Below are 24703 nucleotides of genomic sequence, written 5' to 3' on the forward strand. Positions count from 1 at the left end.
GAGAAGACATATAAAGTATTTCTAAAACTGACCACCTTTCTTATAGTTCACAAGAGTAAGGGATACAAAGTGAAAAACTGTTGAAATGTATGTGACGTATGTTAAGTACAAATTTTCAAGTACTGTGCAGTGATGTTTGTACATGGTGGTGACTGTAATAACAGCTGAAGTGGTGATAATCCTTATGATTTTCCGGAGAGGACACTTTTTGTCGGACTCACATTTCAACCACATGTGAAGCTCTGCTGTAAATGTGTCTCGCATCTGTTCCAAGTCTTGTTTTTTACTGTGCAATGACAGAGTACCTCATCATATGGTGAGCGATTACCAGAGAGGACACTTTTAATGGACAAAGGATACTGTCGGAAGCACTTAGTTAACAAAAAAAAAATCACTTTCACTTCAATATCTTTCTATTGTGAATGAAAGTTGACGTTCCAAAGTAAAACCTAGTTAGTGCTAAAAAAATGCAATTCTGATTTTAACCAGTAAAATCTAAGTGTAATAATTAAGGTAGAATTAAATGAAATGAGCACAAGGTCAAACCTGAGCCACGTTTGACTCTTAAACATATTCATAAGAACTTATAAGAGACATTCATATTGGAGGTAGGGCCAGTATGTCCCTGTAAAATAATAAAAAGAAACTCCAGCATACACAGTTGTGGTCAGAAGTTTTCATACAGTGACATGAATGCCATCTTGTATATGAATGTCATGGCATTATTTGGGCTTTCAGTAATTTCTCTGAACCGTTCTTTTTCTGTGGCAGAATGATTGTACAGTATACAGTACAACTTTAATTAAAAAAACACTAGAATTTGGTGCACAAATTTTAATTTTCTTTGGGTTTTCTGAAATCAACACAGGGTCGAAATTATACATACAGGGTCAAAAATTTACATACAGTGGGGCAAAAAAGTATTTAGTCAGCCACCAATTGTGCAAGTTCTCCCACTTAAAAAGATGAGAGAGGCCTGTAATTTTCATCATAGGTACACTTCAACTATGAGAGACAGAATGGGGGGAAAGAATCCAGGAAATCACATTGTAGGATTTTTAACGAATTAATTGGTAAATTCCTCGGTAAAATAAGTATTTGGTCACCTACAAACAAGCAAGATTTCTGGCTCTCACAGACCTGTAACAACTTCTTTAAGAGGCTCCTCTGTCCTCCACTCGTTACCTGTATTAATGGCACCTGTTTGAACTCGTTATCAGTATAAAAGACACCTGTCCACAACCTCAAACAGTCACACTCCAAACTCCACTATGGCCAAGACCAAAGAGCTGTCAAAGGACACCAGAAACAAAATTGTAGACCTGCACCAGGCTGGGAAGACTGAATCTGCGATAGGTAAGCAGCTTGGTGTGAAGAAATCAACTGTGGGAGCAATTATTAGAAAATGGAAGACATACAAGACCACTGATAATCTCCCTCGATCTGGGGCTCCACGCAAGATCTCATCCCGTGGGGTCAAAATGATCACAAGAATGGTGAGCAAAAATCCCAGAACCACACGGGGGGACCTAGTGAATGACCTGCAGAGAGCTGGGACCAAAGTAACAAAGGCTACCATCAGTAACACACTACGCCGCCAAGGACTCAAATCCTGCAGTGCCAGACGTGTCCCCCTGCTTAAGCCAGTACATGTCCAGGCCCATCTGAAGTTTGCTAGAGAGCATTTAGATGATCCAGAAGAGGATTGGGAGAATGTCATATGGTCAGATGAAACCAAAATAGAACTTTTTGGTAAAAACTCAACTTGTCGTGTTTGGAGGAGAAAGAATGCTGAGTTGCATCCAAAGAACACCATACCTACTGTGAAGCATGGGGGTGGAAACATCATGCTTTGGGGCTGTTTTTCTGCAAAGGGACTAGGACGACTGATCTGTGTAAAGGAAAGAATGAATGGGGCCATGTATCGTGAGATTTTGAGTGAAAACCTCCTTCCATCAGCAAGGGCATTGAAGATGAAACGTGGCTGGGTCTTTCAGCATGACAATGATCCCAAACACACCGCCCAGGCAACGAAGGAGTGGCTTCGTAAGAAGCATTTCAAGGTCCTGGAGTGGCCTAGCCAGTCTCCAGATCTCAACCCCATAGAAAATCTTTGGTGGGAGTTGAAAGTCTGGGTTGCCCAGTGACAGCCCCAAAACATCACTGCTCTAGAGGAGATCTGCATGGAGGAATGGGCCAAAATACCAGCAACAGTGTGTGAAAACCTTGTGAAGACTTACAGAAAACATTTGACCTCTGTCATTGCCAACAAAGGGTATATAACAAAGTATTGAGATGAACTTTTGTTATTGACCAAATACTTATTTTCCACCATAATTTGCAAATAAATTCTTTAAAAACCAGACAATGTGATTTTCTGGATTTTTTTTTCTCATTTTGTCTCTCATAGTTGAGGTATACAGTACCTATGATGAAAATTACAGGCCTCTCTCATCTTTTTAAGTGGGAGAACTTGCACAATTGGTGACTGACTAAATACTTTTTTGCCCCACTGTACATTCACTTAGTTTATTAATTCAGAAGTGCTGAAACTTCCAAAATGTCTTTTATCTTGCCAAGGCCAAGGTCTCTTAACTTCCTGTTAGTGATCATGATTGACTACAGCTGGTAGCTTCTCTGTGCCTTCATAAAAAGGGTTTGTTTACAGCACTCATTGGATTGACCAACACACAGTAAAATGGGAAAGTCCAAGGAGCTCTGAGAAAGAGGATCCTAGATATACACAACTCTGGAATGTCTCTTGGAGCCATTTCTAAACAACTGCAAATTCCAAGATCAGTTCAAACAGTTGTATCCAAGTTATTGTGAGGTGTAGTCACTTTGCCAAGCCACTTTGCTTCAAGAAAACCCAAACTGTCACCCTCAGCTGAAAGGAAATTGGTTTGGATGGTCAGGAACAACCTGGGAACCACCATGAACTGGAAGCTGATGGATCACTATCTACAGTTCAGATCACCATGGACTAAGAGGCTGCTATCCAAGAAATAACCCCCTACTCCAAAGTTGACACCTTCAAGCTTAACTAAAGTTTGAAGCTGACCACATGGACAAAAAAAAAGCCTTCTGGAGGATAGCTGTATGGTCAGATGATGAGGCAAAGATTGAGTTGTTTGGTCACAATGACCAGTGTTGGGAGGGTTGCTTTTAAAATGTATTCCATTACAGATTACAGAATACATGCCCCAAAATGTAGTTTGTAACGTATTCCGTTACGTTACTCAATGTGAATAACTTATTCTGAATACTTTGGATTACTTAATATATTGTCATGCTTTTTACAACTACATGAATGTAGCAATCACATCCTGCAAATTCTTGTTTGTTTTTCTCTACAAATTGGCTGTTCAGCCCCAGTCTCCAATACATTTGCTGTAGAGGAGAAAATATTAGGGTTTGTTAACATAAGATGTTTTATCTGCTTAAAGATAATAAGAAAGCCCAGGCTTTACTTAACCATTTCTTTATTCACAAAGGTGAAAAGTGGAAGAGTGTTAAACAAACATAAAATATGTCACTGAAAAGTACTTACTGTTATGGTCAGCAACATTTTCCATCACTAAGTTAAAATAAAAAGTAGCCTTGCACGAGGAAAAAAAAAATCAGCATTTCCAATTACTCTTTTCCTGATTAGGACAACAGAAAGACATGAAATAGGTTTTATAAAACACCAACTTCTCTCTCTTAGCCTCCTAGGGCCTAGCGGTCACATATGTGGACAGCACTTTTTAGAAATTCAGAACAAGAATCCACATATGTGGACATACTTTTTCTCAAAAAGTACATCTTATCAAAGATGATGCTTAGTTTTTATTCTAATCAGGTTCTAATAAGCCCAAATAGCAAAAAGAAATAAAAAATGCATGTAAAAAAACAGCTTGGGTCTTAGGAGGTTAGAGCAGACTGTTTGGCTTCACAAAAATACAGTAGAGAAGCCTGATGCTTAGAACAAAACTGTGCAAAATCATATGAAAACAGTTTAGTCGCATGAGTAAACCTACCTGTAATAGTTCACTGTCTTGATATTACAAAAATTGAGTGGTATGATAATGATTAAGCTACAATAGCTAAACATATGATAAAAATCAGTGATAACCACCACAACCTATTTAACACGTCTATGCATATTCAGTGAAACTTTGCCATTAGCTATTAGTAAGCTATGACTATCCTTAACAGTTTTGCTAGCCAAGCAGCATTACCAGACGAAAACTGCAGAAACATTTAGGCCTAAGCAAAGATAATTGAATACTGAATATTGAATGCTCCGCATTTGCCCTCTCTGATTTAAGCCTTATAAATGGCGTTAACTAGAACTGCACATGATTTCAGCTAGCAGGTTGTCGGCTGCAGGTTTTCAGCTAGCTAACTTGGCTAACCTCAATGGCAAGAAGCCTTAGTAATCGATGGCTAAATAAATCACATTGCAATAGAACATTGGCACATAACCCAGGTAGCTAGAGATACCTACAACTAAAACAACTAGTTGCAGTAGGCTAGCGTCAGGTTTTTTTTTATTTAGAAAAATAACTTACTTGAAGATGTTTCTTTAGGTTTGAGGTGGAGTCTTTCGATGCTGACAGCTGCTTGGTTGCTGGTTCACAGAGTTTGTATTGCACGGTCAGATTTCGCCCGTCCCTTTTTTTGAATGTGAAGTGGTGTCTGAATTTCCATGTAAGAAAGGCATTCTTGCCTGGGTTCTGCTGACTCTGTTGTGCTTGCTCCGGGTCCATTGTCAAACTGACGACACCATTAGGAGGACATTTACATTAGAAGCTCTTATTGCGCATTGTTTGGGTTTCCGGCAATGTGTGGACTTACCAAAATTAGAGAGGGGCTAGCTAAACACGTTAAACTGGAAAATGCCGCCGTGTAATCCATTTATTTTTACAAAGTAACTGTATTTTAATTACCACCCATTTAAACGGTAACTGTAACAGAATACAGTTACTCATAATTTGTATTCTGAATACATAACGCCAGTACATGTATTCCGTTACTCCCCAACACTGGCAATGACCACCATATACAGAAGGACACTGTAGCAGCTGGTGGTGGTGGTAGGATCATCATGCTTTGGGGCTGTTTTGCTGACAGTGGAACTGGTTCATTGCACAAAGTGGATGGAATAATGAAGAAGGTGTTAGGACTAGGACTGTTTTGGCCTCTAGAGGCCGCTGTTATTTCCTTTTCATGTCGTGTTTATTTTGGCCTCTAGAGGCCGCCACTGTTCCTGTGTTTTGTGTTTGTGTTAATTGCCTAATTATCTTCACCTGTGTCCTTAATTAGTTTGTCTATTTATACCCCTGAGTTCAGTCCTCTTGTCACGGAGTCTTTGTGCTGTTATGTTTATCTCCAGTTTCCTTTGTACTGTGTTTTTTGATCTTCTTAGCTTTTGAATTTTTGCACTTTGCTTTTCTTTTGGATTATACTCTTTGGTTTTTTTTTGTCTTTTGTTTTGCCCTGTATATAGTGTATATAGTTTAAATAAACCTTTTGATTCTTTTTCTACTTCCGCCTCACGCCTCTGCATTTGAGTCATCCCCCTGGTGGCCTAGTGGGGGTTTGCTGGATAATCACACCAACGAACCAGGTTCGAATCCCAGCAAAACCCTAACAGAAAGACTCCGTCATGACCGACTCAGCAGAGGCTGCTTCAACTGTCTACCCGGCCAACCTTCAGGGAATTATGGCAGCTTTGACACGCTTCGGAGCGACCATGGACGCTCATGGACGTACGCTCACCAGCCAACGTGAGGCCCTCGCTCGCCACGAGGAACTGCTTCAGCAAATTGGGAAAACCCTGGCACAGCTGACATCTCTGCCTGCATCTCCTGCTCCTGATCCAGTTCCTGCTCCTGATCCAGCTCCCACTCCTGCTCCAGTGCCTCCTGCAATGCTGCCTTCTTCACCTCGCGAACCCAGCCTTCCTGCACCACAGAGGTATGACGGCAAGCACAGTGAGTGCCGAGAGTTCCTTACCCAGTGTCAACTCACCTTTGAGCTTCAGCCTACCACCTACACTACGGATCGCCGCAAGATTGCCTTTGTGATCACCTTATTAGCTGGTAAGGCGCGAGCCTGGGCTACTGCTATCTGGCAAAGACAGGGACCTGAGTGCTTTGATTTCCAGCTGTTTTCTGAAGAGATGCTTCGGGTCTTCGATCAGGCAGACATCAGTACCGACGCAGCCCGAAAGCTCATGTCCATCCGGCAAGGAGGAAGCGTCGCAGATTACGCCATCTCGTTCCGAACACTCGCAGCAGTAAGTGGATGGAACGAGACTGCCCTGGTGTCAGCCTTCCACCATGGTCTGTCTGACCCCATCAAGGACGGTCTGGCCTCTATTGGATGCCCAAGTGACCTCGAAACCCTCATCTCACATGCTATTCGTCTGGACAACAGGATGAGAGAACGCCACCAAGCCTTGAGCCCCCCCAGCCTCCCTACCTCTACCTGGAGACCGTCTACCTCCTTCAGTGACTGTCCAGAACCCATGCAAGTGGGTCGTACTCGCCTCTCCGCATCTGAGAGGGAGCGCAGAAGGAGGGACAAGTGCTGCATCTACTGTGGCAAGCCTGGTCACTTCCGAGCATCATGTCCCGAACTCTTGGGAAAAGGACCGCCCCGTCCAGCCGAGGGAGGGTTGTGACGGGGCCTACCCTCTCTCCCGGACTCCCTGGCCAAGGAATCTACATCCCGGTCTCCATCTCCTGGGGTGAGTCTGTCCACTCTTGTCAAGCTTTGATAGACTCAGGGGCGGCTGGGAACTTTATGGATATTCACTTCGCCCAAAGCATCAATATTCCGACTGCACCTCTTGAAGTCCCACTGTCTGTGTCTGCCCTCGATGGCCAAGCGTTAGGTGATGGAAGAGTCACCCAAGTTACTTCTCCAGTTTTCCTCCAGTCTCAAGGTCACAAGGAAGAAATATCCCTGCACCTTATTCCTTCACCTGAGTTCCCAGTTATTCTAGGCCTTCCTTGGCTTACTCGCCACAACCCTCGCATAGACTGGGTAACAAGCCAGGTTGTGGAATGGGGCCCTGCATGCCATGCCTCTTGTCTGCTCTCTAGCTCTCCTGTGTCTCCTGCCGAGCCCCCTGATCTCACCGAGTTATCTCAAGTTCCCACAGAGTACTGGGATCTCAAGGAGGTATTCAGCAAGAGCAGGGCCGCCGTTCTTCCTCCGCACCGGGCCTACGACTGTGCCATCGACTTGCTCCCTGGGACTACCCCTCCTCGTGGCAGACTGTTTTCACTCTCTCAGCCAGAACGCAAGGCCATGGAGGAATACCTCAAAGATGCCCTGGTCTCTGGGTTTATTCGACCCTCCACTTCACCTGCTGGAGCCGGCTTCTTCTTTGTCGGCAAGAAGGATGGGGGGCTCCGACCATGTATTGATTACAGGGGCCTGAATAAGATCACTGTGCGCAACCGATATCCCCTTCCGCTGATGTCCACAGCTTTCGACCTGCTCCAAGGCGCCACCGTCTTCACCAAGTTGGACCTACGGAACGCATACCACCTCATCCGTATCCGACAGGGAGACGAGTGGAAGACTGCCTTTAACACCCCGTCTGGGCACTACGAATACCAGGTGATGCCCTTCGGACTCACCAACGCACCAGCTGTTTTTCAGGCCCTAATCAACGACGTCTTAAGGGACATGATTAACCTATACGTTTTTGTCTACCTCGACGACATCCTTATCTTTTCCAAGACCGTGCAGGAGCACCGCCACCATGTCCGCCAGGTTCTCCAGAGGCTGCTACAGAACAATCTGTTCGCCAAGGCCCAGAAATGCGAATTTCATGTTCCCGAGGTCTCCTTTCTGGGATTTATTGTACGGACAGGCCAACTCCAAATGGACCCTGCCAAGACCCTGGCCGTCCGGGATTGGCCTACTCCCAAGTCCGTTAAGGAGGTTCAGCGGTTCTTAGGATTCGCTAACTTCTACCGCAAGTTCATCAGGAACTTCAGTTCTGTGGCAGCACCCATGTCAGACCTCACCAAAGGGACAGGTGGATCTTATGGCTGGTCTCCTCAGGCAGAAAAGGCGTTCAAAGACCTCAAGGACCGCTTCTGCACGGCACCCATTCTGGTTCTCCCGGACACCTCCCAACCATTCATCGTGGAGGTGGACGCCTCGGACAGTGGTGTCGGCGCGGTGCTCTCTCAACGTTCGGAAGGAAAGCTGCACCCCTGCGCTTACTTCTCCCACCGCCTGAGTCCTGCTGAGTCCCGGTACGATGTGGGGGATCGAGAACTGCTAGCGGTCAAACTGGCCCTTGAGGAGTGGAGGCACTGGCTGGAGGGAGCACAACATCCATTCCTGGTTTGGACTGACCACAAGAACCTGGAGTACCTCCAGCAAGCCAAGAGACTGAACCCTCGACAGGCTAGGTGGGCCCTGTTTTTCAGTCGGTTTGACTTCACCCTCTCATACCGCCCCGGCTCCAAGAACACCAAACCTGACGCACTGTCCAGACTGTTCTCTGCCACTAACAGGGAGAATGAAGTCGGGCCTATTATCCCTGTGTCCCGGATTGTGGCCCCTGTCCGCTGGGGTATTGAGGAGGCTGTCCGACGAGCCCAACGCCAGGACCCCGGTCCTGGGACGGGGCCACCAGGCCTCTTGTACGTCCCACATCAAGCCCGGGCCAAGGTTCTCCAGTGGGGTCACTCTTCCCCTCTCACCGCCCACCCGGGAGCTCGGAGGACCCTGGACTTCCTGAAAAGACGCTTCTGGTGGCCTAACATGGAGAAGGAAGTAAGGTCATTTGTCCTGTCCTGTGAGGTTTGCACCAGAACCAAGAACCCACGACAGCGTCCCCAGGGTCTCCTGCATCCTCTGACCATTCCCCGGCGTCCCTGGTCCCACGTGGCAGTCGACTTTATCACGGGTCTCCCTGAGTCACAAGGTAACACGGTCATTTTGGTCTTAGTTGACAGATTCTCCAAGGCCTGCCGCTTCATACCACTGTGCAAACTCCCCTCTGCTCTTGAAACTGCGAAACTTTTGTTTAATCATGTCTTCCGAGTCTTTGGTCTTCCACAGGACATCGTCTCAGACCGAGGGCCCCAGTTCTCCTCCCGAGTGTGGCACGGGTTCTGCAAGGTCATCGGAGCCACTGCCAGCCTCTCCTCTGGGTTTCACCCACAGTCCAATGGTCAGACGGAGAGGCTCAACCAGGACCTGGAAACCACCCTGCGAGGCCTGGCTATGGATAACCCGACATCGTGGAGCACCTGGCTGCCATGGGCGGAGTACGCCCACAACACCCTGCAGTCATCGGCCACCAAGCTGTCGCCATTCCAGTGCCAATTCGGGTTCCAGCCACCTCTGTTCCCGGACCAGGAGGAGGACGCGGGGGTGCCCTCGGTCAACCAATATGTGAGACGGTGTCGCAAGACCTGGAGCAAGGTCAGGAAGACCCTCATACAGACCTCCAGAACCAACCAGACTCAGGCCAACCGCCATAGAAGACCTGCACACGCTTTCCGCCCTGGGCAGCGTGTTTGGCTGTCCACTAAGGACCTTCCACTGCGGGTGGAGAACCGCAAGCTTGCTCCTCGCTACATTGGCCCCTTCAAGGTGGTGCGCAGGGTGAACCCTGTCTCCTACCGGCTCCAGTTGCCCCGGACTCTGAAGATCAACCCCACTTTCCATGTTTCCCTGTTACGGCCCGTACTGACGTCTACGTATGCCCCTGCCCCTAGGAACCCCCCACCCCCCCGCATCTTCCAGGGGCAGACTGTGTTCACTGTGAATCGCCTGCTTGACTCCCGCCGGGTCCGCGGCGGGTTGCAATATCTGGTGGACTGGGAGGGCTATGGTCCTGAGGAGCGCTGCTGGGTTCCTGCTCGGGATGTCCTTGATAAAGAACTATGTCGGGACTTCCATTCGGCCCATCCGGATCGCCCTGGGAACGTCAGGAGACGCTCCTAGAGGGGGGGGTCCTGTTAGGACTAGGACTGTTTTGGCCTCTAGAGGCCGCTGTTATTTCCTTTTCGTGTCGTGTTTATTTTGGCCTCTAGAGGCCGCCACTGTTCCTGTGTTTTGTGTTTGTGTTAATTGCCTAATTATCTTCACCTGTGTCCTTAATTAGTTTGTCTATTTATACCCCTGAGTTCAGTCCTCTTGTCACGGAGTCTTTGTGCTGTTATGTTTATCTCCAGTTTCCTTTGTACTGTGTTTTTTGATCTTCTTAGCTTTTGAATTTTTGCACTTTGCTTTTCTTTTGGATTATACTCTTTGGTTTTTTTTTGTCTTTTGTTTTGCCCTGTATATAGTGTATATAGTTTAAATAAACCTTTTGATTCTTTTTCTACTTCCGCCTCACGCCTCTGCATTTGAGTCATCCCCCTGGTGGCCTAGTGGGGGTTTGCTGGATAATCACACCAACGAACCAGGTTCGAATCCCAGCAAAACCCTAACAGAAGGAGGACTACCTCAGAATTCTTCAGCATAAACCATCAGAAACTTGAACATGACTTGGGACATGGGAGTTACAACAGGACAATGAACCCAAACACGCATCAGAGCTGGTTGTGGAGGATAAAGCAGGCTCACATTAAGCTTAAAACAAGTCCTGACTTCAACCCTATTGAAAATATATGGACCGTGCTTATAAGTCAAGTCCATGCCAAGAAAAAAAAATTAATTGAACTCTAGCAATTCTACCATGAAGAGTCATGAAATATCCAACCAGGATTCTGCCAGAAGCTTGTTCATGGTAAACAAAAATGTTTGGTCAAGGTGAATCTTGCGAAGAGACATTTTACACAAATATTAGGTGTGCTGTATGTATAATTTTGACCCTGTTTTGATTTCAGAAAACCCAAAGAAAATTAAAACTTGTGCACCAAATTCTAGTGGTTTATTTATTAAAGCTGCATGCTGTACAATCATTCTGCCACAGAAATAGACCAGTTCAAAGCAATTACTAAAAGCCCAAATATTGCCATGACATTCATATCCAAGATGACATTCATGTCACTGTATGTAAACTTCTGACCACAACTGTGTGTGTATATATATATATATATATATATATATATATATATATATATATAATCTCATCTCATTATCTGTAGCTGCTTTATCCTGTTCTACAGGGCCGGAGGCAAGCTGGAGCCTATCCCAGCTGACTATGGGCGAAAGGCAGGGTACACCCTGGACAAGTCGCCAGGTCATCATAGGGCTGACACATAGACACAGACAACCATTCATATTCACATTCACACCTACAGTCAATTTAGAGTCACCAGTTAACCTAACCTGCATGTCTTTGGACTGTGGGGGAAACCGGAGCACCCGGAGGAAACCCATGCAGACACGGGGAGAACATGCAAACTCCACACAGAAAGGCCTTCATCGGCCACGGGGCTCAAACCCGGACCTTCTTGCTGCGAGGTGACAGCGCTAACCACTACACCATCGTGCGGCCCATATAATATGATATCACTGAAGAGATGATAATTGACAGTGTGATAGAAGTGTACATATTCCAGTTTGAATACAAATATTCTATACCACAACAGTGTAGTCTGTAAAAATATAGTGAACAGTATATTCAGACAAATTTCGGTTGAGTCAGATGTATACAATTTAATACACGTATTTCTTGAATAAGGATCAATGCTGCTTTGCAGTGAACCTGAGTTCATGTAGATGTTGTCCTTGGATTCAGTGCTGACTTACCATAAAAACTCTTAGAGCATGGTCACACATCACATCACATCCCATAACCATCCACCACTATGACCCTGAACACCGGTGTGCCACAAGGCTGTGTGCTGAGCCCCTTTCTCTTCTCTTTGTTCACCCATGGCTGTGTTCCTATCCATGGCTGTAAAAGCATAATCAAGTTTGCAGATAACACCACGGTGGTGGGTTGGATAAGAGGTGATGATGAGTCAGCCTATCGCGATGAGGTCCAGCATCTGGTCACGTGGTGTGACAATAATAACCTGGTGCTTAACATACAGAAGACCAAAGAGATTTCAGGCAGATAAGGAGCCATGCACACACTCCCAGCTTCATCAACGGAACTGTCGTAGACCGTGTGTCAAGCTTCAAGTTCCTTGGTGTCCACATCTCAGATGATCTCACCTGGTCCCTAAACTCCTCCATTCTGGTAAAAAAGGTGCAACAGCATCTGTACTTTCTACAGAGCTATAAGAAAGCTCACCTCTGTCCCAGGATACTGGTGGACATCTATTGTTGTACCATCAAAAGCATATTCATGAACTGCGTCTCAGTATGGTATGGCAACCGCTCCAGATCGGACCGTAAAACACTCTAGTGGGTGGTGGAAACTGCCCAACGGGTTACCGGCATTCAGTTACCTTCCCCTGAGAGCATTAATCACAAGCGATGCTTGGGCAGTGCAAATAACATCAAGAATGCCACCTGCCCTAACCATGCACTTTTCTCCCTCCTTCCATCCAGCAAACTTTACCAAAGCTTCCATTCCGCACCAGCAGGCTCAGGAGGAGCTTATTCCCTGAGGTAGTAACCATGCTGAATTCCATACCACCACTCTGCTAACATCATTGCACTCATCCTACACTGTCGGTACTTTAACTTGCCATTTGCACTATTAATCTTTTGCACCAAATGGACCACTTAAATTGTTGCACAACTATACCACTTATGCAATATTACTGTACATATAAATAACTGTGCATGTGTTCATACTGCTGCTACACACACTGCCACTTTATTGTACATATAAACATCTGTACATATGGGTTAATTACTGCTAACTGTACATATACTCTGTAATCCTGTCCACTTCCCCTCTGTAAATATGAATTTAAATATTTACAAACATATCTGTATATTGTCACTATCCATCACTATATGTAATGTAACATATAGCATCACTATGCTGCAGTACTTACGGTACTTCTGGCACTTATCTGTAAATAATAACGTATTTTGCACTTCTGGTTAGATGCTAACTATACTTCACTAGCTTTGTACCTGTACTCTCCACAATGACAAAGTTAAATCTAATCTAATCACATCAAAACTCAAATTCAATCAATGATACGTAAAATTGCTCAATCACAGCAGTTCTACAGCAACTACGTTGTCGTGTACTTGGGTGCTCATTCACCCTTCACTCTATATTTACTTTTCTCCAGTGGGATGCAAATTGTGCTGTCAGAGAAATGAGCCGTCACATCGATGCTAATGCTAAAGCGATGTGAATGTTGTGCATGTCCAAATGGTGACAAGCTACAACTAATGTATGTAATGACATCATTCATGGAACTGTTAATGTTCACTTGCCTTGAAAGGAGATTGCTCTGAATTGTGTTAATTGCTTTAAGATTTACATAAAGCACAGTGTGAAGATGATATTCAACATTAACTAGTGTTGAAAGTGGCCTTGGTGACAGCTGGGAGTCCAAGAGAGTGCAATACGAAGGTAGAGCTCACTGAACTCCAATATATTCAAGTGTATTTAGCTCCTTTATTATGTTATAATAAGCAGCAGATTATAAAAATGTTCACTCATTTCTGGTGTGAGTCTGAACAGTGTGACTGTAGCTTAGCGCTTGGGAAGATTACTAATGTTACCTAGTGCATCTCAAACAATTAGAATATCATGAAAAAGTTCAATATTTTCCATCAGTTATTTAAGAAAGTGAAAGCTTTATATATTATCGACTCACTACATGCAAATTAAAATGCAAAATAATGTTGATAATTAAGGCCTACAGTGCAAAAAAAATCTCAAAATATTAGAACATTTAATTTCAAGGTAGAGTAAAACAGTATAAATACCGTATATCTGTCAGTCTAGTTCAGTACACACAACTACAATCATGGGGAAGACTGCTGACTTGACCATTATCCAGAATATGATCATCGACACCCTCCACAAGGAGAGTAAGCCACAGAAGGTCATTGCTGAAAAGGCTGGCTGGAAAAGGTGCACAATCAACAGGGATGAGTGCAGCCTTGAGAGGATTGTCAAGAAAAGTAAATTCAAGGACTTGGGAGAGCTTCACAAGGAGTGGACTGAGGCTGGTGTCAGTGCATCAAGAGCCACCACGCACAGACAGCTTCAAAAAGGAAAAGGGGCTGCAGCTGTCACATTTGTAATATCAAGCCCCTCCTGAACCAGAGACAGTGTCAGAAGCATCTTACCTGGGCTAAGGAGAGAAAGAACTGGACTGTTGCTCAGTGGTCCAAAGTCCTCTTATCAGATGAAAGTAAATTTAGCATTTCATTTGGAAATCAAGGTCCTAAAGTCTGATGGAAGAGTGGAGAGGCACAGAATCCAAGGTGTTTGAAGGCCAGTGTGAAGTTTCCACAGTCTGTGATGATTTGCGGTGCCATGTCATCTGCTGGTGTTGGTCCACTGAGTTTTATCAAGTCCAAAGTCAATGCAGTGTCTACCAGGAGATTTTAGAGCACTGACAAGTTCTATGGAGATGCTGATTTCCTTTTCCAGCAGGACTTAGCAGCTGCCCACAGTGCCAAAACTACCAAATGGTTTGTTGACCATGATATTACTGTGCTTGACTGGCCAGCCAACTCACCTGAACTCTAGAGAGAATCTATGGGTTATTGTCAAGAGGAAGATGAGAAACACCTGACTCAAAAATACAGACGAGCTGAAGACCGCAATCAAAGCAATGTGGGCTTCAGTAACGCCTCAGCAGTGCCGCAGGCTGATCAGCTTCGTGCCACACCCCATTGATGCAGTAATTAATGGTAAAGGAGCCCCAACCAAGTACTGAGTGTATAAATGAACATACTTTTCAGAAGTTGGACATTTCTGTATTGTAAATTCTTTTTTAATTGATCTTAGAAAATATTCTAATAATTTGAAAAACAGGATTTTTGATTTTCATGAGCTAGAAGCCATAAGCATCAAAATTAAAACAAAAAAGGCTTGAAATATTTCACTTTACATGTAATGGATATGGAACATTTATCTTTTTGAATTCAATTACAAAAAATTGAACTTTTTCCACGACATTCCAATGTTTTGAGAGGCACCAGTAATAACGAAATTAATATTCATTGTATGCATAAGGGAAATATTTTGCTAGTGTAACTTACAAGCTATAGCTCTCAAACTGATTACTGGTGTGACTCTTGTTTGGCTACACCTACCATATTTCTTCTAGCCCGTCCTACAAATCTCGTCTTGGTGGTCTAGAAATAGTACTGAGACATGTGGGCTGTTTATGTAATACTGCTGAGACTCTGCCATGTCTCAGTACACACACACACACACACACACACACACACACACTGGTTCTGATGCAATCTGATTCCTGTTCTAACAGACTGCATCCAGACATACAGCACAGTTTGTCATGTGTCTGCACAATAAGCTGTATTACATCCTAACAAATTGTGAAAAGATTGGCCATTTTTATGTCAAATCGGAAATGCAAAATACTCAGACATCACTCATCAGTGACTCAGGAACACACACTAACAACTCAGAAGCTCACATAGGCTAACCTGTAACCTTGCTTTTAAACTGAGATGACAATCCCAAACTCACACATTAGATGACAATGACTGCTGAGTAAATGTGGAAGTGGCACAATTTGCAAAGCCATCTTCAACTACCTTTGAGTGTTTGGTTAAAGATACTGCTTTAAGTAAGAAAACTTTCAGTTGGCATGTACATGGTTACATTTATCCACTTGGCGAATGCTTGTATTTCATGTCCTTCCAAATGCAGAGCGAGAAAGAGTTTGTGGAGCAGGTGGTCACTGAGTGAGTGGGATCAATGGGGATTGTTTTCAGCTTTCATACTGACCCTGCTGTAGTGTGGGACTCTCTCGAGTTGAGAATAGTTTCAATGGAGAATTTATAATAATGCTATATAGGATATAATATGTGTCTTTATGAAAATTTTCATTTAGCATTAAGACTTATGTTTGGCAGAATTACTGGTCATGTTTACAAAATTGAGCCAGAATAGCTCCCCAGTGACACTAAAAGAGTTTGCATGTATGATCAGGAGCTCATTGGTTCAAATCCCAATGGTGCCACAGCCATCTGTGGGAGCCACAGGAGCCAAACTGGCCATGCTATCAAATTAATCGACTCTGTCTCCCCATCAATTACAGCAGCGTTAGCCAGTTATGCAGAAGAGGACTTATAGTGCTTAACTCTGAATATGTTATGCTGCCCTGTGACACAGCATGAACAGCAGTTCAAAAAGATTTGAAAGGTGCTGCAGAGGAAGCGTGCGTTTGTCCCACAATCTCCACTTGGTACCTGGGGAGACTTTGCTAATGGGTGGAAATTTGCAATAATAAATTGGAGGAAATGTGTTGCCTTAGATGTATGTGTAGTGTAATAATCTTGTTAAAATCCACTAATGGGCAGGTTCTAATATTCTGGCAGAAGGATCTAAAAATATCATGGTATGATGTACAAAAGTCCATGGATCGCTCAGCAGACAGCCCTGAATCTTCTTCAGCATTCCACCACCATGGTTTTGAGGTCTTTGTGGTTTGGGGTTTCCTTGTATGTGGTCCCATTTTTTCAACAAGAACGCTGTGTGTGCATGGTCAAAAGGTCAAAGGATCATGGCATGAGCGTGAAGAACACGATCAGTAAATGTGGTTATTAAGTGTCGGAAATGGTGCATGCACAAAGCTATTCACAAGCGTGGAATAGTTCCCATTAGTGCAATATCTCGAGAACGAGTGGTTGAATGTTTGTAGGATTCATATGGAATTATTGTTGTAACCAGCAGATGAACTTATTTGATTTTGGAATTGATCCAAACAGGATCAAGGTCATAGCAAGGTCAAATGTATGAAATACCAAGTTTGTGAGTCACAAATCTATTGACCCTATTATCTTAGGAATTTTTCTGTTAATCAAATCAGGATCCATGTTTCCACAAGAAAGTGACAAATTATTGTAGGATACATGTCTTATCCTCATCCCACTGTCCTAAAATTCAACTCTATTCTGAAGGTCAATGTAGGCCCTGGTGAGTGAGGGAAAATGGAAGCATGTCTCAGTGCTCAGTGCTTGCCAAACTGAAGTGATCTCACAAGTGGAAGCTTCTCTGCACACTCGCGTCACTGATGCACATTGTACTCTCTTTTAATAACTACACTACCTGACATTGTTATTCGCGCTCAGGCTGTCCATCCTTGTGCTCTTAGAGATACTATAGCCATTAAAGATACCACAGCTGAATCTTTTGTCAAACCTATTCAAACCTGTTACAATTGAATTCACATTTTAATTGACAGAATTTGAAACAAGCTCAGATTGAGTACAAAGCATGCTCATAAATGTGCCTGCCAAATCATCACCAGAAAGTTATATTCTGCTGGTCAAGATGCCCTAAACCCTCTGACAATTTATAATAGTGACTTTGCCTTATGTCTTCACAAGCCCTGTTTTAAGGACTGGCTGATGCCCCTTAACCCCCAGATGTCCTTCTGGCAAACCAGGACTTGCAACTGGTTACAGATCCCCAAAATGAGGGCAGAAAGATACAGCAAGTCACCTACTTGCCCAACAGAGTTCCATTTAAAACTCAGCTAAATAAAAACAGTGCCTAGTGGACATTTAATTACTTCACTGTCATACTTCTAAGATACATTTTTTCCACATGTTGTTGTTGTTGGTTTTTTCTTTTATCTCATCTCATCTCATTATCTCTAGCCGCTTTATCCTTCTACAGGGTCGCAGGCAAGCTGGATCCTATCCCAGCTGACTACGGGTGAAAGGCAGGGTACACCCTGGACAAGTCACCAGGTCATCACAGGGCCGACACATAGACACAGACAACCATTCACACTCACGGTCAATTTAGAGTCACCAGTTAACCTAACCTGCATGTCTTTGGACTGTGGGGGAAACCGGAGCAAACCCATGCGGACACAGGGAGAACATGCAAACTCCACACAGAAAGGCTCTCGCCGGCCCCGGGGCTCGAACCCAGGACCTTCTTGCTGTGAGGCGACAGCGCTAACCACTACACCACCGTGCTGCCCGTTTTTTCTTTTATAAATATTTTAATTTGAATATTTTATTTGAACACTGATTTATGATTTAAACTCACTAACTCATCCACCACTACCACTGCTAGATGGGTCAGCAGCAGTATCTCTGCCACAGATGTGTGTACAGCCCCAGTCAATAGTTTGGACACTCATTACCAGTGGCGGCTGGCAATATTTTTATTTTTTTTATTTTTTGATGGTTGGGGAGATAATACATATCATATTTGTGATATTACTAATAATTAATACTACATAATAGTAAATAATACATAACACACACATAAAAATTTTAAAGTTTATATATAACTTTTGGTATTTGAATCTGAAGAGCATGCCATCTGAATTAACAAACACAGTACACAGAAATGTTTTAACCATTTCATTCAAACCAAAAAACACTAAACTTATGGTTTTGCCATCTGTCCTTTTGTGTAATTTGTACCTTGATTAGACGACGTGTGCTCAGTCTGTCAATTTTCAGTGTCTCATGTTTTAGCAAAAAAATAATGATAGAGTAAATAGTCCACTTTGTTCACGTTCATTACACCCAGGGCTGCCAACTTTTCAAAATTCCTTGGAGTGAGATATTTTTTTTTGGGGGGGGGGGGGGGTTGATGGCAACATTTTTCCGCACACCACGCAGTAAGTGGGGAATTTTGTATTCAGTTTGATATTCACTTGTCCCCCTGCATTCTGGTGTTTTGTTTGTGGGTCGTCCAGCTGGAGATGGACAATGAAGGGGGGGGGGGGGGGGGTGAGATTTTGGATTTAGTAGATGTTCCTGCATTCTGGTGGATTTTTGGAGTGGCCTGCTGTGCCATACCTACATTCTTACACATCCTGACTTGCCAGGCCTTCAGCTTGTGGCCAACAAAAGCACCAAGTTTTGGCTTAAAAGCCCCCACACTAGAAAACTACAGATGACTGCCAATGTTCCTGTAGCCCTATAGACCTGTGTTTCAGATTTAAAGGCAAGTTCATGTTTGAAAATATTACATCAGCTAAGCCTAAACACCTTCTTAATTGAAACTAAATGTTAAGTTTTTAATAACTGTTGCAAAAATAAGATTGTCCCTCACTGACTATTCATTATGCATTTAAGGGCTTTCCCCACCACTGGGTTCAGCAGAAGATTGGCATGGGGAAAAATATCAACAGCAAAAGAACAAATAAAATGCTTAAACAGTAAGCAAAATGTGCATGTGCTACAAGAAACATTAAAATGATTAAGTTTGAACAGTATTGAAACACAAAAAGCTGAACCTTGGCCATAGGTGGGACTGTGCACACAAAGTTGGGCTTAAAAATTTTGGTCATACTTAAATAAGCTATATTAATATATTTCTTATTAATTTATTTCTTATCTATGTTTCTTATTAGTAATAGAGCATTCATCAGGGCCTGTTATCTGACAAATATTCTCTACCTGTCTTGCCCTCTTTGAAACCCTGTCTCCTCAGTATATTGTTCTGTCTTTTTTTTTAATTATTCACAAGTTCAAGTTCTTTGATATTACAGGTGACCATGCTTTATTTACTTTAACTGAGCAATTACATACATCATAAATAATTAAAAATAAATACCCTGTAAATAAACAATAGGTATGGTGGCTAATGGCTCTTCTTGCATTTGTAATATTATCTCTTACTGTACTTGCTTTATTTTACAACATTTCCCATATGGCTTCAAATAAAGTCATAAAGTATGATAACATACAGTAAACAAACTAAAAATGCGCTTAATAACCGTGTGCTAAGGAGGTGCTCTCCCGTGCTGCTTGTTGGGGAAGATAGAGGCTGTGGCACGGCATTCGGCCTATAATGATTTAGCATGCCTAGTACACAGCTCTCGATATGCCATTAAATATTCTCACAACACTTATAGGCTAAAATGATTAAGAAACTTTATATAAGTTCATAATTAGGCCAGTAACGCCACATATCGGTGTACATATGTACAAACCTGTCTGAGACACCCGTCTTCAACTCGGACACCTTTTTCTCCCTCCTCTTCCTCTAAATTGACGGTAGGCAATTATCCAACTTCCGGCGAGTGCAACATCATTAGATGCGCTGCCTACCATAGGGGAGTGTGTACAGAGGGAACACCTCTCTGCCTGTTTAGCCGTGCGTAAGGCATAATTGATCGATCGCAAGTGGTTGGCGCGACGCAATGGGTAGCCTAGATCAGATAGATAAACTAGATTTTTTTCTAGCGTGAGAAATCGGAGGTATGGCGTGTGAGCGTGTGAAGACAGTCAAATGCGTGTGTCTCACGCTCATTGCGTGAGAGTTGGCAGCCCAGTTACACCTGTGACTGAGTTTGTAACGTGCCTACTGTGGTGATGTATTGCAGAAACATTACCAACATGGACTAGAATATATTAGTTCTTTGGAGCTCAAAACTAGGCAGGCGTGTCACATTGTGTACTCACATGACATGGCTGCCACTGATTGGCTCCATGAACCTACAGCAGAGAGGATCCTGGCCTACAGCACTGGGCTCGTTACAGTTAGCCCGCAGGCTCTGTGTGTGTTTATATACGATAGCTAGCAGTGCTGTTACACTCGATTTAAATAAATAAATCACTGGGCACAACCTGTACACAACGTGGTCACTTTAGAATGGATCTTTCCAGGTTATTTAGTTTTGTTTTGATTATCTCAGATATTAAATTATATATTATCTCTGTTACCCTTGATGTGTTCGTGCCGAGTCAACTAGCAGCACCGCCATGGAAAACTTTCACTTTTACTGGCTGTCTTTCTCAGAATAAGTAAGTAGTGGAGGACAAAAAAAAAAATCTCTTTGCTTGTGAAGCTGTATTTGGTATTCCACTGAGCAGTGTGTCTTTCCGGCTTCATGCATATTAATGCCTGCTGTTTGGATGGAAAGTTGAGGAAAACGTGATGCTGATGGGAAAAATAAAATAGCAAGTTCTGTTCAATATAAGTGGAATAAGCTTTCTATTCTATTCTGATTATCTAATTGCGACATATTCATGTATTTTAGTTGGATGCCAGACAGCAGTAGGAGCTTAGATCTCATACAACTAAAAAGTGTTATTAAAAGGAAAGTTGATCTAGTACAATGGTAATGATGCCTCTGTGCCAACTTTTTTGAGTGTGTTGCAGTCATCAAATTCTAACTTTGTTTATATTGACAAAATACAATTAAGTTGGTCAGTAAAACTATTGAAAATCTTTTCTTTGTACTTTTGTCAGTTAAATAAAGGTTCATGTGAATTAACAAATCACAGGTTTTTGTTTTTATTGCATTTTGGAAAACATCCTAATTTTTTCTGGAAATGGGGTTAGTACACAGACCATAAAAACCTGGAGTATCTCATGTCTGTTAAGAGACTGAACCTATGTCAAGCCTGCTGGGCCCTCTTCTTCACAAGATTTCAGTTCACTGTTGCATACAGACCCGACTCCAAAAATATCAACTCTGACACCCTATCCTGAGTATATCCTCCAGTATATCGCCCAGGAAGCAGCACCCATCATACCACCCACTTACTTCATCAATCCACTCATGTGGGACATAGCTAGCACAAACCTTACCCTCTCACATTCCCAGAAACAGCCCCCCAAACCTGAAGTATGTCCCTCCATACCTCCGAGGCCACTTTCTCACATGGGTACATACCACCCCAGCTACTGCACACCCAAGAAGCCAAAGATCCTACCAGCTACTAAAGGCAAAATACTGGTGGCCGAACATGCTCGCAGACATCAACCAGTTTATTTCCTCATGTTCTGCGTGTACCCAGGCTAAGGTGCCCTGGCCATTTTCCACCAGGAAAACTCATACCACTCCCCACACCCTAACATCCATGGTCCCATATAGCCATTGACTTTATCACTGATGCTCGCAGACATCAACCAGTTTATTTCCTCATGTTCTGCATGTACCCAGGCTAAGGTGCCCTGAGCATTTTCCACCAGGAAAACTCATACCACTCCCCATACCCCAACATCCATGGTCCCATATAGCCATTGACTTTATCACTGACCTGACAAAATCTCAAAACCACACAGCCATTATGGTCATCATCGACCACTTCTCCAAGTCACTCAGACTTATCCCATTACCTGGCCTGGAAACTGCAGAACTCATCTCACATGTCTTTCATTATTTTGGCATCCCTGAAGACATTGTCAGTGACCGGGGCTCCCAGTTCACATCATGACTCTGGGCCAAATTCATGGAAAAACTGGGGGTGTCAGTGAGTTTAACATCTGACTACAACCCTCAATTGAATGGCCAGGTGGAACAAGCCAACCAGGAGATAGCATGCTTCCTCATGGTGTTCTGTTCAGAGAATCAGAGGGACTGGGCTCAGTTTCTGCCATGGGCAGAATATGCGCAAAACTCAATAAGACACTCAGCCACACAACTCGCACCATTCCAGTGTGTTCTGGGATATCAAGCGACACTATTCCTTTAGTGCGACTCTCCCACTGACATACCAGCAGTGGACCACTGGTTCAAACATAGTGAGCAAATGTGGGAGACCGTCCACCAGTGCCTTGAACAAGTGGCTCAGGGACACAAGCACTGCACTGACCAGCACAAAGGAAAGACCCCCGTACAGAATCCATGTGACAGAGTATGGCTGTCCACAAAGGACATACGAGATCCTCAAGTCTTCAAGGTATTACAAAGCGTGAATGAAATCTTGTACGACACCTTCCACAACACAGCTGCCTCTCACCCACATTTCATGTCTCCGTCATTCCGGGTCCCTTAGCTTCCAACCTCCCAGTCACTTCACTCCCTGCACTACTCATGCTGGAGAGACAGCCAGTGTACTTGGTGCACAAGATTGTTAACTCTCACTGCAGGCAGGGGAATCTTGAGTACCTGCTGGACTGTGAGAGTTATGGCCCCAAGGAATGCAGTTGGGTCCCAGCTAAATACATCCTGGACTCACTGATCTGTTAGGAATTCCACTCAAGACACCCTTCGGGCTGTCCAAAGAAGAGTAGCGCTCCCAGAGTGAGCTCGTCAGGGGGTGGGTTTTTTTTTTGTCACATCTGCACCCATTCAAGTCCCCAACTCCCAAAGTTTGCAGCAGCCTTCAAACATGGCCACCGCAGACTACAATCATCAACAAGCACAGCACCACCCTCCATCTCTGGAATTTTGATTAGTGCTACACCTGTTTCACATTACAGCCAATCACCACACTATACTTATGGACTCTCAGTCGCTCAGTTCATTTGAAGTAAACACTCAATATTATTGCCTGACTTAGCCACACCTTATACGTCTGTGTAGATTATTTGGTTTGACTTTTTGTGTATTTTTGGATTTTGTCTTCTGCTCTGCCTCTGATATTCTGTCTGTGCCTCGCCTGACCCTTGCTACACCTTGACTTTGTTTTTTGGATTACGATTTGGATTTTTCTGCCAGTGTGCTGATTAAAACTCTCAAGTATTTTCATCTGTCGGTCTCCTGCATATCTGATACTACTATTTAGCCTTGGGGGGCAGGGGCTGTTTTGGCAGATAGCAACTGTTTTGACAGATACAGGTCATTTCGTCCAACAACCATTTCGTCCAATGCCATTTCATCCAGTAGTTAAGACATTTTGTCCAAAGCCTTTTTCATATCAATTATTTTATATTTCATGTATTTGCTTGTTTTGAAAAAAGGATGAATTTTCAATGGAATTTGACTGAAGCAAATCACATTTTTGCAAAATGAAAATGAAACCGGAAATGATGGGAATCAGCGAGTATCAACTTTGGGTGCGTTCGGCTGGGGCCGCTTGTGGGGAGAGATCATTTTTATTATACCAAATTACATAGAAAATCTATACTCACACTTGCCAGATATCCTTGGCAAGTGCAAGATATGAGATATGATATCCAGATATGAGAAAACATGCATTTTCTCAGTCTTTATATAGGTACGCTGATGCCTCTTGATCATGTGGAGGTGAGCCTCATTAACAGCGCACGTGCGAGAGTCTGCTTGGGTGCACTCTGGACTGCGAGCGCACAGAGCGGACTCTCGCACGCACGCCGTTAAAGAGGCTCACCTGCACATGATCAAGAGGCATCAGTGTGCCTATAAAGACTGAAGTCAGTGCGAAGTATTACATCACGTCAGTGGAGCCTTATTCTCCCATGTAGATCCCGTGGGTTTCTGATCGTGTTTCCTATTCTTAGTTTCTGTTTTTGTCTTTACCTGATTTAGCCTGTTTGTGCCTCCCCCGACCTTTTGCTAATTTCACGCTTACGAGATTGCCTGCCATTTTGGATTGTTTGCCTGTGTGTTTTCACAATTGTTAATAAACATTACTTCTGCACTTGCATCCGTCTCCTACTGCTCTCTGACAGTGGGAGGTACCGTACATGTAGGTTATTAGGTAGGTATATAAATCGCGATTTAAGCATGAGTTTAGTGAGGGGGGGTTATATTTTATGTTTTGTTAATTTCCATTTATTAGGGGGAGATGCAGTCATAAACCTACTTAATGCACTCCCTTAAATGAATTATGGTTGGTTTGTATCTTGATCTTGTCGCACATATAAAATAATTGATAGTGCGTATCAAAAAGGCTTTGGATGAAATGTCTCAACTATTGGACGAAATGGCATTGGACGAAGTGTCCTGATCCCATTTTGACTGGCAACTCTATTTGTGTT

General features: G+C 43.6%; 1 protein-coding gene across 1 annotated transcript in view; it reads left to right on the forward strand.

Annotated features, from left to right (window-relative positions):
- The window catches only part of LOC132899744 (protein kinase C-binding protein NELL1-like), a 528774-nt gene that overhangs the window by 117232 nt on the left and 386839 nt on the right, over positions 1 to 24703 (forward strand). The gene's annotated exons all lie outside the window — the stretch shown is intronic.

The sequence above is a fragment of the Neoarius graeffei genome, chromosome 15, assembly GCF_027579695.1.
Source record: "Neoarius graeffei isolate fNeoGra1 chromosome 15, fNeoGra1.pri, whole genome shotgun sequence".
Lineage (NCBI taxonomy): Eukaryota > Metazoa > Chordata > Actinopteri > Siluriformes > Ariidae > Neoarius > Neoarius graeffei.